This window comes from Balaenoptera physalus (assembly GCF_965194825.1).
Source record: "Balaenoptera physalus genome assembly, chromosome: 3".
NCBI classification, from domain to species: Eukaryota; Metazoa; Chordata; class Mammalia; order Artiodactyla; family Balaenopteridae; genus Balaenoptera; species Balaenoptera physalus.
Window position 1 is genome coordinate 120354330 of NC_138890.1, and position 16308 is coordinate 120370637.

Genomic DNA, 16308 nt, shown 5'->3' on the forward strand with positions numbered 1-16308 from the left:
CCCTGCTTTGTGCAGAGGCTGCCAGCTGCTGGTTAGTGGAGCCAGATCACAAGGCGACTGGCTGTGAACTCCAGGAGGTCCCAGGGCTAGTTTTGGTTCACCGGTGGGCAGAGCCAGGTTCTGGGGTGGGTAATTGTGAGGCCAGGATTTCCAGATCTAGTGTCAGCCTGTTGTTGGGTGGGGCCAGTTCCTGACACAGCTGGCTATGGGTGTCCCAAGAGCTGATAATGGCCCACTTGTAAGTGGGGCTAGATCTCAGGATGGCTGGATGAGGAGTCCAAGGTATCTCAGAGCTGGTGTTGGCCTGCTGGTGGGTGGGACGGGGACCTGAGTTGTCCTAGAGCTGGAATTGGCCTGCTGCTGGACAGAGCCAGGGCTGAAGGGGTGCTGGGGCTGGTGTTGGCCTGCTGGTGTGTTGGCTGAGTCTTGCAGTTGTCCTGAAGCCAGTGTCCACTTGCTGGTAGGTGGGGTTGGGGTCCAGGTGTTCCTGGGACTGGTGCCTACCCACCAGTGGGTGAAGCCAGGTGCTGAGGCTAGTGGCAGCCCACTGGCAGATTCAGGCCCTAGAATCTCTGGTTGCAGGGCCCAGGAGTCTCAGAGCTGTTGTCAGACCACTGTTGGGTGAGGCTGATTCCTGACACAGCTGGCTGTGGGGCCCAGGGTGTCCTGAAGCTTGTGTCAGCCCACTGGTGAGTGGGTCCAGAACCCAGGGCAGCTGGCTGAGGGGTCCAAGGTGTCTTGAGCTTGTGTAGGGCGGCTGATAGGCAGGGTTGGGGCTCAGAAGGTCCTGGGGCTGGTTCTGGCTTGCTGGTGGGTAGGCTGGGTCCTGCCATGGCAGGCTGCAGGGCTGTGGTTATCCTGGAGCTGATCACTGCCCACTGGTGGGTGAGGCTGGTCCCAAGTTAGATCCAGCTCATGGATGGGCAGGACTGGGGCCCAAGGGGTCCTGGGAATGGTGCCTGCCCACTGGGTCCTGGGGTCTCTGGGTGTCAGACCCTGGGGGTCCCGGGTCTAGTGCCTGTGCAGTGATATGTGAGGACAAGCTGTGGGCCCTCCAGTAGACAGGGCTGTGTCCAGGGGTGGCTGTGTGTTCAGAGAGTCTTAAGGCTGCCTGCCTGCTGGCAGGTGGGGCTGTGCTTGGCCTGAGGCATCCCAGTACTAGTGCCTACAAGTTGGTAGGCAGTGGTGGGACTGGGTCCTGAGGCTAACAAGCTAGAGGGAGGATTACAAAATGGAACTTGCCAGTGCCAGTGTCCACAAGCTCCCCAAAATAGCTCCTGTCAGTGTCTGTGTCCCCAGGGTGAGCTCCAGTTGCCTCCTGCCTCTCCAGGAGACTCTCCAAGGTCAGCAGGTGGGTTTAACCTAGATTCCTTTCAAATTACTGTTTCTGCCCTGGGTCTCAGAGTGTGTGAAATTTTGTGTGTGCCCTGTAAGAGTGGAGTCTCTACACAGCCCTCTGGGTCTCCCAATAGTAAGTCCCCCTGGTCTTCAAAGCCAAATGTTCTGAGGACTTGTCTTCCCCAGGCAGGACTCCCAGGCTGAGGAGCCCAGTGTGGAGTTGAGACCCCTCACTCCTTGGGGAGAACCTCTGCAATCGTAATTATTCTCTCATTTGTGGATCACCAACCTGGGGGCATATGTCTTGTCTATACCATGACTCTGCCCCTCCTACATGTCTCGCTGTGGTTCTTTCTTTATACCTTTAGTTGTAGATCTTTTCTGGTAGATTCCAGTCTTTCTCACCAATACTTGCTCTGTAAATAGCTGTAACTTTGGTGTGCCATGAGAGTAGGTAAGCTGAGTGTCTTCCTATTCTACCATCTTGTCTAAGCTCTCAATTCAGATCCCTCCACTTACACTTTCAAGGTCACCTTGACTCTGCCTCTCTCCCTAAAAACTCAAATTCTGTATATATATAGTAAATACCAATTTTTTAAAAAGCTAACAAGCTGAATTCAGTAGCATATTAAAAGTATTATACACCATGACCAACTGGGATTTATTCCTGGAATGCAAGAATGGTTCAGCATATGAAAACCAGTCAGTGTAATACACTACATTGAAGGGAAAAGACCCCATAGGCTCATCTCAGTGCACACCAGGAAAAAAAAAAAAGTGTTAAGATTTATTGAACACTTACAATGCATCAGGCACAATTCTAGATATTTAATGTACATGGTTTCATTTCATTCTTTTAACAACCAGGTTACAATCAAGAGAACTAGGCTGATTATTAAGCTGTTGTGACTCTGCTCCAAACCCACCCCTTGATACTTTGCTTTGGTTGAGACTCTGCCAAGAACATTTCCCTTTGCCAGATGGTTCCATATTAGACTCTGCCAGTAGGGGGCACTAGAGGGAGACTGCAAGGTGGGAGGAAGGAGAAAGCAATTACAACTGATCCTTGAACCACAGGGGTTTGAACTGCATGGGTCTACTTATACTGGGATTTTTTTCAATAGTAAATACTACAGTACTACACGATCTGCGGTTGGTTGAATCTGCAGATGCAGAACCACAGATACAGGGAAACCACAGACACCAAGGGCTGACTGTAAGTGACGCATGGGTTTTCAACTGCGTGGAAGGTTGACATCCCTAACCACCCCACCACATTGTTCAAGGGTCAGCTGTACTATTTCGTCTTTTGCTTGCTGCTACTGTCTGTCACTCCAGCAGCAGTTTTTCATCCTGGTAGGAACAGTTCCAATTTCCAGTTTCCCTCCACACATACACCCAGAGCCAGCCTCACTGTGCCCCTTCAAAAACACCACCACCTGCCAAACAATGCTCTCTCCTCAGAGGTTCTTTCTTTTTTTTTTTTTTTAATAGATTACTGGTTTATTTTAAAAGGATATGACTCAGGAACAACCAGACAGAAGAGATGCACTGGGCAAGGTATGGGGAAAGGTGCACAGAGCTTCCATCGTCTCTCGGAGTGCACCACTCTCCCCAAATCTCCACGTGTTCACCAACCCAGAAGCTCTCTGGACCCTGTCCTTTTGGGCTTTTATGGCGGCTCCCCAGAGGTTCTTTATCCCAACTCCTGAGATGCCAGCACAAGCTGAATGGCAATCTTTATTCAGAAAGCAAGGTGCCAGCTCCATGTGGTCCCCTCTCTAAGCTTCTATATTCTAATGTAACTCCAGCTCCTTCCCTCTGTTCCCCCAACCTATTTTTACTATCTCTGAGTTACCTCAGTGTTCATTTTTTGCATTTTCAGTCCTCCAATACCTGTTTAACTAGTTTCCTAAATTAAATCCTCTCTATTAAAATAACTAGTATGGTTTGTGTTTCCCTAACTGGATCCTGACTGATATGTAGTACCAACAGTGGGTTTAGGAAACATACCAACAAAGGTGGGATTCTGGAGTTGGTTTGGTCATATTCTTGGCCTCAAATACAGTGCTAGGATCAATGAAAAATGGGACATTGGTAACCCAAGGCATGTAGTAACATCAAAATTAATCAAAATATCACCTGTGGAAGGCTGCAAAAAAAGTGCCTAGGGAAGGAAGAGCCTTAGGGACCAAGTGGCTGCTACAGTTAACTAGTATGATAGTTATGATAGGCTATGAGAATTGTGAGATGGAGATGGCCACTTCTGAGTGCCCTAGAATACTTACAAAAAGAAAAATGGCAATAGCAAGTCTTTAAAATATCAGCTCAAGTAATGGTCAGAAAACCAAAGAGCTTCTACAGTGGCCCTAAAAGAATCTCTTCTTTCTAGTATCTGCAGGGCTGGCCTCACTGAAAATCAAACACAAAATTTAAATATTCAGGTTACATAATCACAACAAAAGTTTAATTCACAGCCTTATCAAGTATCTAATATGAAAGTTAGGGGGTTGATTGTGAAGGATTGGGATCCTCAGACTTGGAATGAGGACACCCATGTAGGATCAGATGAAGTTGAGAATCTTGAGCCCCTGAGTCATTCTGAGCCATCCTTGTTAGCAGAAGCAACTCTCCCCACTTATTTCGCCTGAATATACTATAATAACCTCACCTTAAGCAGCAAAGGATGCCTGTTCTCAAAATTCACGCCAAGTACCTCTTGTCGCCTCTAAACATAATTTATCAGATTTCAGCATACTCTAGGGGTGTAGTACATTCTATTCTGACTCAGGAGAAAATGGCTTACTCTCCAAAAGATTTATAATATTTTAAAAATTTATATCAGCAGAAATGTGGAGAATATGGGTAGCAACTAATCCTAAGGATTAATAGAATATAATACTGGATTGGTAAATTTTTATATGGGTGCACTTAACAGATATTCTAGATTTAATGTTAGTGTTATTAATTTATTGTTGTTTAATTTAATGTTAATATATTCTAGATTTAATGTTAATGTTAATGTGTATAGCTGGAAGTGACCTTACTAGTGGACTTGGTTGGTTGATTGATACTTGGACTCTACAGCGGCTTGTATTCAATGAGGTTGAGATACCAGAAATTCTCTGGTATAATGTAGAGGAATTCAAAGACTTTGAGAGATAGAGATGTTGGAGTAGACTTTTTATGACTGACCTTTACACTTATTTTCTACCCCTTGATCCCTTCACCAAGGTGTTGAGAAATACATTAGTGCAGAAAGCATCAATATCCTTGAAAAGTTTACTGATGGTTGTCTTCTCTAGGCCAGGTATGATATCAAGAAATGTTGCCAATAAGGTGGGCCTGCTGATTTTAACGGGGCTGATATGGGAATTTCAGACTAGTAGAGGCCAAGAGAAAGCACTTAATAGCCAAAGACAAGAGGAGAGCATTTATCATAATGGGTATCAGGGATGAAGGATGGTAGTCAGAATATTATGACCCACCATAACCTTTGGTTATGGCTAATCGATCATCATGTCCCTAGGAATGAAATAGATGAGCATCCTACTAAAATGTTACTTGGTGTGCATAACAGGTAAAACTCCAGATCTGGTGACCAAAAACCTGACTTGTATTATCACAATAGAAAGTCAAGGCTTCTTATTCAGTTTTTGAACCTAAGCCATTCACAGACCTGGAGCTCCATGACCGGAGGAGAGGCTGGTTCCCCTTCAAAAAGAACCCTGCCACACTGCTACAAGTATATATACTTTAAATCTTCCTCCAAGTATTTTTCAAAGGACAGAGAGCCATTTGCCCAAACCTCTGGGAACTGATACACCCTGATTCTGAACTGACACTATTTCTAGGGACCCAAAATGCCACTGTGGTCCATGAGTCAAAGTGGGGGGCTTAGGGTGGTTGGGTGCTAAATGGAATTTTGTCTTGTTGAATACAGTGGGGTCAGTAGTTCTGCGAAACCATCCTGTGTTTATTTCCCCAGTTCCTGAATGTAAAATTAGAATAGACATACGTGGCAATTGGCAAATCCCCACATTAATTCTCTAACCTGTGGAACATGGCTGCTATGGTAGGAAGAGCCAAGTAGAAGTCCTTCCCTATCAGGATAGAAAAATAAAAGCAATGACACTTTCCTGGAGGAAATTGCAGAGATCAGTGTCATCATGAAAGACTTGAAAGATATAGGGGTGGTGATACCTATCACATCCCTATTTAATTCACCCCTTTGGCTTCTTAAGAAGGGAGATAGATCTTAAAGAATGGCTGTTTATTATTATAAATTTATCAAGTGGTGATTCCAATTGTAGTTGATGCTCCAAATATAGATCTTAACTCAAGAAAATCATCATAGCCCCTGGGGCCTGATATGTAGTGATTGATCTGGCAAATGATTTTTTTTCTACATCAGTTTATAAGAACCAATTCTTTCTCTATTCTCGCTTCAAAATTTTTATCAGTGTAAATAGGGCTTTTAGCACATTAAAATATATCTTTTGTTATGAGCACCCTTTTCAGTTTGGCTCCCTCTTTCAACCTAAATTTTTTTTCAGCCATACCTAAAGAATAGAGCCTCTTCCTTCTGAAGCAATCATGACATTGACCTTGCAGGAAATTTCAGGCAGTGTTTTATTGCTAGTTTTATTGCTAGTTTGATAATTTGTATAGACTTTGCTTCTTATTAACACACTTTGTATCTATACTTCCAGACATTTTTTTCTTACAAGTTTACACATTTCATAGAAATGGAATCACATGAAACTATGTCATTCATTAACTCTCTTTTTACCTAATAGCTCATGTGATCTTTCCCAATCCATACAATTTAATATTCTGACAAAAATAATTGTTTGATGCAATTATAGCTAGGAGTTTCTCAAACAAGAGGTATCAAGATATCAAATAGAAATCAATGATTAAGTTCAGTTTTTACTACTATAATAAAATCCATAATGTGAATAGGAATCCAGGGTAAACAATTTTTAAACTTTGGTAATACACTGTTGGGGCAAGAGTATAGGAAAATAGTCATTTTAAAATCTAATTGGTGAGAGTACAACTTGAAACAACTTTTTTGGAAGGGAACAATTTGACAATATCTATTAAAATTTAAAATGCACATACAATAGAATAGAATTGAATTATAGGAATGTAACCTAAGTATATCCTTTAGACACCTGCATAAAAGAGTATTTTAGCAGAATAAACAATGAATCACTGTCTTTGGGGGGGAAAAAAACCTAAATGTCCGTCAATAGAGGACTGGATAAATAAGTTACAGTGATAAACAGTGGGGTAGCCTGCCACTGTTTAAGAAGGGGTACAGCCTCAAGCCCTGCGTTTCCTTTTCTTTTACCTTTTTCTTTTCTTTCTCTCTTTTTTTTATTTTTTTTTACTTTGGAAGAGAGAAGAACAGAGTGTTGGATTCTGCCCTATTTATGTTTCTATTTGGGAACAAACATTGGTTGTGTGTGTGTGTGTGTGTGTTTTCTGCCACTGTTTAAGAGCAAGCCATGTCTATGTGGACAAGTATGGGATAATCTCGAAGATATGTTGTTGACTGAAAAAAAAGTAAAGTGAATAGTGTATTTACTATGCTACCATTTGCAAGGGGAATGAGGTATACTTGTTATTGAAGGTACGTACATAAAATATCACTGAAAGAATGCATAATCAATTGGGAAAGAGAACTGGGAGAAGTTCCAGTTATATAACAAAATACCTCCAAATTTTGTGGCTTAAAACGTAATTCTGTAACTTGACTGAGTTTTGCTGGACAGTTGGCTAGGGTTACGGTCATTCATAAACCCAACTGAATTGGACGTCCAAGATGCTTCACTCACACGGCTGAGAGTTATTCTGGCCATTGCTGGGAGCTGAACGGGTGTTGTCTACCAGAGCTCCTACCTGTGGCCTTTCCATGTGATTTCTCCAAGCATGGCAACTGGGTTTCGAGAGGGAATGTCCTAAGAGTGAGTGTTCCAAGAGTCCCAGGTGGCAGCTGCAAGGCATCTTGTGACCTAACTTTGGAAGTCCCAGAATATCACTTGCATTTCATTCTATTGCTCAAGGAAGTCACTAAGTCAACCCAGATACAAAAGAAAGAGAATTAGATTCTTCCTCTCTAGGGGAAGAATGTCAAGGTCACAGTGCAGAAGAACATGTGGCATAGGAGATATTACTGCCACTCTCTGGAAAGTACAATCTTCCACAGAGGGATATTGGCTTTTCACTGTTTCGTCTGTGCTACTGCTTGAACGTTTGTCCATGTGGACATCCAAGTATGCCCCAAGATTTCAAATCAAGCATGTTTGTCTACTCATTCTCTTATCGGTGGTTAGTAACCTCATCCTTCTTTACTGGCAAATTCTGGATCGGACCTACTCAGGCAACTCTGTGGCAGTCATCAGTAACGCCAAGTTCTGATTTGTCCTGAGTATCTTGCATATTCCCACTGTTTTTCAGACTTAAACATCAAACATCCAATTTTTAACCACCAATCCACACTCCTAGTTAAAAACTGTAATTTTGAAATGATTACAGTGCAAAGAGATGAATGAAAAGTGACGCTAAAACCACAAAAACAGAGTTTTCCGAGCTTATCAGAGAACTCTTGTGGGAAGTGAAACAAAACACAGTCACATATTTGTTAACAAAACATTTGACTGAACACATTGTGGTGGGAAGTAAATTGCTTTGTGGAATTTGTGTGTGTGTGTGTTATGTGTGTGATCAAATGGCTTTTTTTTAAAAGTTTGGTAAAGTGACAAATCCATCTTTCAACAGTCTAGCTGCCCAGGCCATGCTCCTGCAGTATAACCTGTTTCTGCTACAGTGCAGGCCATATTCACTTTGATTTGATTACAGATGAAATACCACCAGTTCTCTAATAGCAAAAAAGTACCAAATGTTTCAACCACTCAAAGCACATGAAAGGCAAAATAGAATAAAACAAAACCATGAGCTTGGACAACATGGTAAAACAGCAATCTACTAGTTTTGCTTTCAAATATGTGTCTCAAAACCCTTCAAGATTTCCAGAATTCAGAAAGAATTTATTCCCATTTAGGTAGAAATGACACCATGTGGCTTCCCCTACCCCTAGCACACTGTCGGAGGGGGAGGGGGAGTCAAAGGGGGTGGGGAAAACAGAGAAGCAGCAGGAAGGGGGCTGGATGCTCTGCTCCGCACAGTAGGCCAATGTCAAAATGGCCTGTCATCTGTCAATGGCCACCATCATCCCCAACGGTAAGAAGATCAACAAAATCAGAAGAGGTTTGGAGGGCATGATTGGGTTCTCAAGGAACCTGGTCCATGGGCTCAACTCCGCATTCAACTGCTGTGAGAGGAAAAGAGGGTCAGAGCGCACAGCTCCTGACCCTGCTCGGAAGTCCAGGGCCTAGACTGGTCCTGGTGTCCCACACAAGGCAGGTACTTCCACCAGGACATGCCTGTCATTAGGACCAGAGCAGGGAAAGCAGGCAGCTGTCATGGAGGGGACGGCTAGGGTCCAAAAGCCATGCTCCAACCAGCCCTGTGCCTTCAGAGGGCCAAGGCTGCAGACTTCAGGGAGAACGAGAAAGGCCGCATACGGTACTCAGCAGCACCTGGACAAGGGCTTGTGGCAGGAGGGTCAATGCACGGTACAGATGCAGCAGATGTGGAACCTCAGCCCTGAGAAATGAATCTGCACTTATACGAATGTCAGGTGTCTGTAAGTCAGTTGGAGGTATCTGGCGGGATCTCAGTAGCAGGAATTATCTGCTGCTAACCTGTTTTATTTACTTGAATTGCGTCTGACTGTGGCAGCAGAGAGTTACATTCACCTTTTACAATAAAAAGACACAGTGGTTGAATCATAGCTGTACTATCATAGCTGTACTATAGTCATGTTGAAAATCAAAACGGTCTCCATGAATTTTACTTTGTTATAAGAATAACAAGAATCTTGGGGAGGGGTGGGCGGGCAGGGATCACTGCTGTACAGATTCTGTGCATTTATCCCATCCTCTTGCATGAGCTTCCTAATATCCTGGTGAGGGACATCTTTATAGATGATTAATCTCAGAAACAGGGAAGTATGTTATCTGACCAAGTAGCGGCACAGGAGGACAATCTGTTTTCCTAAACTGTTTTTAAACTGCTCCTCCATGAAAGACAGGCACATGCTGACAAGCTCTCTGCCGAGTTCTTGAGCCAGGCTGTCTGCGAGGGGCGCTGGGGCAGGCGGTCCTCAGGCTGTTCTCTCCGACAGCCTTTTTTTCGGACTGAACTGAATGCTACCTTGCTGGGGCTGGAATTTAGGTCACAGCCCGTGACATTTTCGTCAAACCATAAGGATCTTCTGATGGGGTAGGTCTGCACTGGGCAGTAGCTCCCTTCTGGACCCAGGAATCTGTGTGCTTGTGTATTCACTTTCTATTGTGGTCACAACCACAAACTTAGAGGCTTACAAAGACCCTCTTATTATATTGATAGTGAGTCAGGCATCGTCTTACCTGGAGGTTCTGGGAAGAATCTGTTCCCTCGTTCCTTGAGGTTGCTGGCAAATTGGACCCTGTGCAGATGCAGGAGTGAGGGCCTGGTTCCTTGCTGAAGGTCACTTTCTGCTTCCATGTCCCTTCTCTTGTGGCCCTCTCCATCGTCACAGCAGCTATGGCACTTTGCCTCATTCTCAGGCTTCAAATCTCTCTGACTTCTGTTTTACCTCCTCCTTCTGCCTTATCCTTCTGCTGTGACAGTTACAGAAAGTTCTCTGCTTCTTTGAAAGCCCTGTGTGATTAAATTATACCCACTCAGATAATTCCTTTTTAGATGGATTGTGCCGTATAACATAACACAGGCACAGGAATGCTATCACGTTCACAGGTTCGGGGAACAACGGGTACGGAATCCTTCGGGGGGGAGGGCTTTTTTAGAATTCTTCCTACCACATTCTGGTTCTGTTGCTGAGAGGCGGAGAGTTATTTAGGAAAAAGTGACTCAACTAAGAGTGACCATGTGTAGGTTTTGTCCACATTGCTAAGAAAGTGGAAGTAACAACGGGGCCGTCCCCGGCCCAGTAGCATCAGCATCACCTGGGACCTTGTCGGAAATGCAAATTTTGGGCCTCACCCCAGACCTACTGAATTAGATGCTCTGGGGTTGGGGTCCAGAGCAACCGGGTGATTCTGATTCTTGCTCAATTAAGAACTATTTCTTTAAGGCAAGTCCCCACTTTGGTTTTTTGTGGAAATCAAAAGTCAGGGAGGGGCCAGATAGGTCATCTCTAAGGTGACTTCCAATAACCTATGATTCTGTGAATATTATTAAAATGATCACACTTCATAAACCGAAGTGCACATGTATACACCATCGCGCACACACGTGTGTGTGTGTGAGCTTTACACATGTGTAGTGGTTAAGAGTGAGCTTAGGCTCTGGAGTCTTTTCTGTGATCAAATCCTGGCTCAACCAATCACTAGATATGCAGCTGGATCAGCTGCTTAGATTCTCTGAGCCTCGGTTTCCACATTTATAAAAGAGGCTAATGACAGTACCTACTTCATAAGGGTATGAGGAGCAACTGAGATGATACAGAAAAAGAATGTAGCATAGTAAGCTCAGCGCCGATCGGGTGCCTTTACTTTATCTTGCTACATTTCTTTAAACTTGCCCCTTGGGTACTTGAGGAGCTGGGTCCCCAGTAGGGCTGGAGTGCCCAGGCCCTTGCCAGGAGGCCCTGAAGCCATTCCCTGGCTATGAAGAATCAGCTGCTAGTAGGTCTGAAGGCCAAGGTGAACCTTCTCTGATTCTTAGAGTCAGCGTAAGTCCTATTACTGCAAAGGAAGACATATAGGTGAAGTGTGTATGTACTCCTAGGACTGCACTTATCTCCTCCTCTGAGAAGCTGAAAAACACAAGCTGGAAACTGCATATCTGAATGTGGAATCAGCCGAAAGTTGGAGACGGGCTGGAAACAATAGGTCTTTGCTGTCTGTGTGTGTGCCTGTTAATATGTTTGCTTATTTTCGGTTTTGTATTTTGTTGTTTTTGTATCTCCAAAGGAGCAGAAATCGTTAAGCCTGGAATAGAGTCCAGATGTGCTTCTGTATGAAGTTTTGGTGATAAAGTGTGTCACTTGGGGGAACATAAGGCACCCTCCACCCCACATCCCACCCTGACCTCCCGGCCCTCACCAGCCGAGCCTGGCGAGATCTTGCCAAGCTTGCTGAGGGGCCAGAAGGGTGAAGGCCTTGTGGAGCCAGAAGCCTGGGAGAGAGGAGAGGCCCTCTTTCCTCCAAGGGGATCTCTGCTTTTGTCAGTCTTCTGGGTAGTTCTCCATGGCGCTGATGTAGAAGACAAGCCAGAGGCCACCCAATGTGAATCGCTGCTGCCCAAAAGGGAATCCGGTCTCCAGGCGTCGGCAGGCAGTGATACGAGGGGCTGATACCCACAGCTGCTCCCCACCTGCAGCCTCTTCCCAGGCAACACATGGCACCCGGAGCCTCACTGCCACCAAGACAGCAGCTCAGCCTGCGACTCACTGATCTGCTAATAGCCACCAATAGCCACAGAAACTCTCCGGGCAGGACGCCCACCGGGTCCTCGGCCCCGGGAAGGAGGAGTGAAAGCTTGCGGGTATCTGGGAAGGAGGAGTGAAAGCTTGTGGGTATCTGCGCTCTTTGAGATGGATCTCCGGCCGAGGTCTTAAGCAGCTGCCTTCCTTTTCTGTTTCTGGTGAAACATGAGCCAGAGCCAGGGAACTCCTCCTCCCGCCTCCCCTAGGAAAATGCCCACCAGCCTCAGGGAGAGGTGAGCTCCCCCAGTGAGAGTTCAGAGGATCTGGGAGGTTTGGGGAAGGCCTCATAGTTCACAGAGTCGGAAGCCCAGAGGTGCATTCATAACTGCTCTTGCCATCTAACACTTCCTCTATTCCCCAGCAATGTTCTCTGCATATTCATGCATTTGGTTCCCTTCATGCAGACCAAATGGTACAGTTGGCAGGGGGTGGGGTTGGGGGGGGGATTGAAGATACTTTGTTCTCTTTTCTGTCACTCTAGAAAGCTCGCTGTTAATTTGGTTCCAGTTAGGTAGAATTCTGGATAACAGCATTCTGCGATATTAAACAAGGTTCATAAAATGTCACTACGGAAGGAGCCTTAGAGACTAGCAAATGGTGCTGAGTACAAAAAAAGTTAGGAATAAAATGAAGTCTATAGCACAACATAGCATATGAAAATTAAAAATCCATACATGAAACAATACTCATATGTTATAAAACTACATACATACCTACTCAAAGATAAATAGCTTTCATACTGATGTGGTTGCCTTTTGGGAGAAAAGGATCGGTGTTGGGAATGGAGAAAGCAGGAAGGGAAGAGGGGCGGGGCGGGAGGAGAGGGGGAGGAGAGGGGAAGGGAGGGGAGGAGAGAACCTTGCTGGAACGATGATGGTACCAGACCATGTCTTGAAGAGAATGAGTAATTCTACCCTCTAGAATGAAGTTCTAGAACAAAAGTAAAAAAAAAAAAAAAAAAAAAAAAAGGAAGCAAGCCTTAGTCTAATCTTTTCATTTTACAGATGGAGAAACTGAGGCTCATAAAGATGAATTCTTTGGCTCTGGGGTTTTATTGCCACTCAATGGCAGAAACCAGGTATTTTGATTTCTACTTCCCTGCTCTCCCTACGACATTCAAATTGCTGCACGTGTACTTACAAAACCTCCATTCTTCCCTTTCTAATGAGTAATTCATGCAGTTACAGTTTCAACTAGAAACGTTGATCATTGCTGCCCCAACTCATACGCCCTCCTCAGAGAAGCTACCCCACACTGCTGAAAGACAGTGGCCCTGCTGGACACCAGATGACCCAGGTCTCCTTCTCTTAAGGTGAGCATTTGATCCAAGGGCAACCCTTCCCTAGATAGAGGGAAGGGCGGCCAATCATCATGCTTTGCCTGGTCTGAAGGGCTTCCCAGGACACAAAACTTTCAGTGCTCAAACCTAGGCCAACTAGGACAAGTTGGTCACCCTAGCAGGAAGGGACTTACGACCTGTGTAGCCAAGTTCAAAACAATAGCATGGGAAATCAGATTCTCAGTTAGAAACTGGGAAACTAAAAATTGATGCCAGTGGCTGAAATAGGAGTGCCATGATATAGAGAGAGGGCAAGGAGAGTTGAGGAGCTGCATATTGGTCACGTGTAAACAGAACTTAAGAGCAGAAACTGAATAAGTAGAGGACACTGATTACATTTTAGGAAAACTGACTTTCAGTAGCTTTTTCCTTAAAAACCACTGTGGCCAATTTCAGATCCTTGCAGAGTCTTTCCAGATACTTCTGTTTGCTGCTGCTGCTGCTGCTTCTGCTTTCACTGCCAAGCAGAAGACTACAGCAGATGACTCTTCTGTATAAAAGCCAATTCTCTCCAGACCAATGCTGCTTATCTTCCACATTAAAAAGAGACAAGCAAAATCCAGCACACTTAGCAATTTCAAGTTGGGAAACCCAAGTGACTTCCTGATTCCTGCCTCATATCTTATGGAGCTCACGAAGCTCTTAATTAGCCAAAGCTGGCGCAACAGACTGTTTTTCCCAAAGATAGCTACGATAGCATTTCCCATTTCTCGTTCTCTTCTTACATTGCTACTTGGACACTACTCTTATGAAGAGATGGAGTCTATGTCCCCTGCCCTTGAAACTGATGGGCTTTTGTGACCGTCTCATAGAGTACGGTGGAAGCAACACCATGTGACCTCCAAGGCTAGGTCATCAGACACAACTTCCACATTGTTCACTGGTGCTTTCGCTCTGGAAGCCTTTAGTCGCCATGGGAGCTGTCTGATCGCCCAGGGGCAGCAATGCCATGAGGAAGCCTAAGTTGTTCCACGTAGAGAAACCACACACAGTGGTCCTGAGACTACATGAGGAGAGCGACCAATGCCCGGTCAGCCCCCAGCTGCTTCATCCCTTCTCTCTTCCAGCTCCAGCCAGCATGTAATTACAACTACATGAGACATCCTGAGCTGGAAGTGACAGGCCAACCCACTACTTCATTTCTGACCCAGAGACCCATAGTTTATAAAGATAATAAAGTGACTGTTGTTACTTTAAGCCCCTAAGTTTGGGGATGATTTGTATACAGCAATAGATACCAGGATCAGCTGACCTTGAAGAAGTAATAAAACCTGTGGCCTCGTCTCTCCTCAGAACCGCACCTGCCACAGCAGAACCAGAAGAACCTAACTAAATGCAGTAGGTAGCCCCATACCAAGCTAGGAATCTGACTCCACATTTACATGAACGACAGATCAGGTAGTGGCCAATCTTTTAGAAATAATTATTCATTTTACCAAACGATTCACAAAAACATCCTTTATATGTGCAAGTATTTCAAATAAGTTAAAGACAATTTTCTTTACAAAAATTGATCTAGACTCAACTTTTTGGGAACATGTCAGTATGTGCTGAATTCTCATACATGGCCCGCCACCAGCAGTTTAAGGCAGCTGTGTCTTCTAGGCACCAGACCCCAGGCAGCCAGCCCTGATGCTGGCAGACACATAAAGAATATACAGACAGGAGACAAAACACAGGACTGTAAGAACAGGCAAAGGAGCAGAGTCTCTTGGAGGATGAAATAGAGTGGGGTTGGTAGGGCTGCACATTTTTCCTTTAACCAAGGAAGTTTCAAGTTTCAGCTGAGCACATAATGGTCTGGGTAGAGAATACATTCAGTTCCATCTCCCTCCCAGCAGGTGTAGCCATGTGACTAATTTCTGGCTAAAGGAGGTGAGTGGAAGTGATCTATGCCAAGTTAGGATCATGCCCTTGAAAGAAACAGGCGAAGTTCTGGAGCTGGATGGTGGCGATGGTTGCATAACAGTGTGAATGTACTTAATGCCACTGAACTGTGTACTTAATGCCGCGGAACTGTGCACTTAATGCCGCGGAACTGTGCACTTAAAAATGATCAGTTCTATGTTATGTGTATTTTACCACAATGAATAAATTAAGGAATGAACAAACAAAAAAAGCAAGGGACCCCTCTGGCCCTTTCCCCCTCCCCTGGCTGCAGTGCAGACATGACAGCAAGAGCTGGGGCAGCCACTGCAGACTGTGCAGTGAAGCTGCATATCAGCGATATGCAACTCTCATTCCTGATCCCAGGTCCCTAGACAGCCTCATGGGGCAGAGCCACCTCTCCAGCCCTCAGCTTCCTCCAGGCTGTTTTGTGAGAGAAAAATACACATCTGTCTTGCTCGACAACCTTGGGGTCTGCTTATTATAGCAGCTTAGATTGAACCCTGACTACGGTCGCAAAGTTGCAGGAACGATATCTCTTTTACCAAGTAGGGGAAATTCTAAGGTGGTGTCTTTACATGGGTGGCAGTAAGAGGTTGTTGATCTCCTCTGTTCCCTGCATTCCCCCTCCTCCTCACCACTAGTGGGAAGAGATCTTTCAGCTGAAGGACAGTTCAAGGTTAAACTATGAAAGGTGAACGGTATTAGTGGATGAAATGTTTGTTTCTCTGTGGGCGTGCCTCTCCACAGAACTTGACCTGAGCCGTAAGGGACCATCAGCTGCATGAATTCCCTGTGGCCCTTTCAGTGCCATCAGTCATGGTACCAGCCAGTTGAAACCAGGACCCTGTAGGGCTAGCCAAGAAGGAGAAAAGGAAAGAGAAAGGAAGACTAGGGGAGGGGAGCTCCTGGAAACCACCAGAGATTCACTGTAAATGGATTAAAAATTCTGGCCCAGATTTCCTTAGCCGAGCCTGGGCACCCACCCTCTAGCTGCTGTGAATGCGGCCGCTGACAGCTCACAGCTGTTCCCAATCTAGAGAACTGCCCCCGGCCAATGGGAGCCTTCTCTCCCAGAGGCTTATGCCCACCCCCAAGGGAACCCCCAGACAAAGTCAAGCTGACATGGGGGTACAAAAGGCCAGTCTCCTTACTTCATGGAAGACCAGCTCAGTGGGAC

At 45.2% G+C, this 16308-nt stretch overlaps 1 protein-coding gene across 1 annotated transcript in view; it reads left to right on the top strand.

Annotated features, from left to right (window-relative positions):
• Positions 1 to 12625: 12625 nt before the first annotated feature.
• LOC309658579 (uncharacterized protein) overlaps positions 12626 to 16308 on the top strand; it is a 98915-nt gene continuing 95232 nt past the window's right edge. The window contains exon 1 of the transcript XR_014262273.1: positions 12626 to 13214. The gene's annotated coding sequence lies outside the window, so the exon portion shown is untranslated. The remainder of the gene's footprint in view (positions 13215 to 16308) is intronic.